The sequence below is a fragment of the Bombus impatiens genome, unplaced genomic scaffold (assembly GCF_000188095.3).
Source record: "Bombus impatiens unplaced genomic scaffold, BIMP_2.2 scf_3002, whole genome shotgun sequence".
Lineage (NCBI taxonomy): Eukaryota > Metazoa > Arthropoda > Insecta > Hymenoptera > Apidae > Bombus > Bombus impatiens.
In genome coordinates, this window is record NT_179421.1 from 1 (window position 1) to 481 (window position 481).

A 481-nucleotide genomic window follows, 5' to 3' on the forward strand; every position below is an offset into this window, starting at 1 on the left:
TCAAGAACCGCGACACAAGGGAATTTTGGACTGCGAGGGGAGTCAAAGAAGACTGGAAGAAGAACTAAGGCAAGGACAAGCTGGGGGCATAGTGGTAGGAGAAAGAAAGGTATGGTCACTAACATATGCAGACGATATTGTGTCGATGGCAGATAGAAAAGAGGAGCTAAAAGATATGCTAAAGAGATTCAAACAATTTTTAAAGAAAGCCGAATTAGAACTGAGCACGGAAAAGACCAAGATAGTAGTTTTCGAAAAAAGAAGGAATAAAAGGAGACAAAGAAAATGGAAATGGAGAGAGCAAGAATTAGAAGATGTGGACGAGATAAGATACCTAGGGTACATGCTAGAGAAAAACGGCAATGATGAGAAATACATACAAGACAGGAAAAAGAGAGCAACAATAGCAACGAAGAAAACGTGGAGCGTGGGATAAAGAATATTCAAACAGGACTACGAGAGGAGAATGAAGATGTTTGGA

The 481-nt window shown here is 40.1% G+C and overlaps 1 long non-coding RNA gene across 1 annotated transcript; it reads left to right on the forward strand.

Moving 5' to 3' along the window:
• Positions 1–50: 50 nt before the first annotated feature.
• LOC112213967 lies at positions 51–263 on the forward strand. The gene is made up of 2 exons (XR_002947875.2): positions 51–109; positions 206–263. It is a non-coding gene; the product is annotated as an uncharacterized LOC112213967 (long non-coding RNA).
• Positions 264–481: the final 218 nt, after the last annotated feature.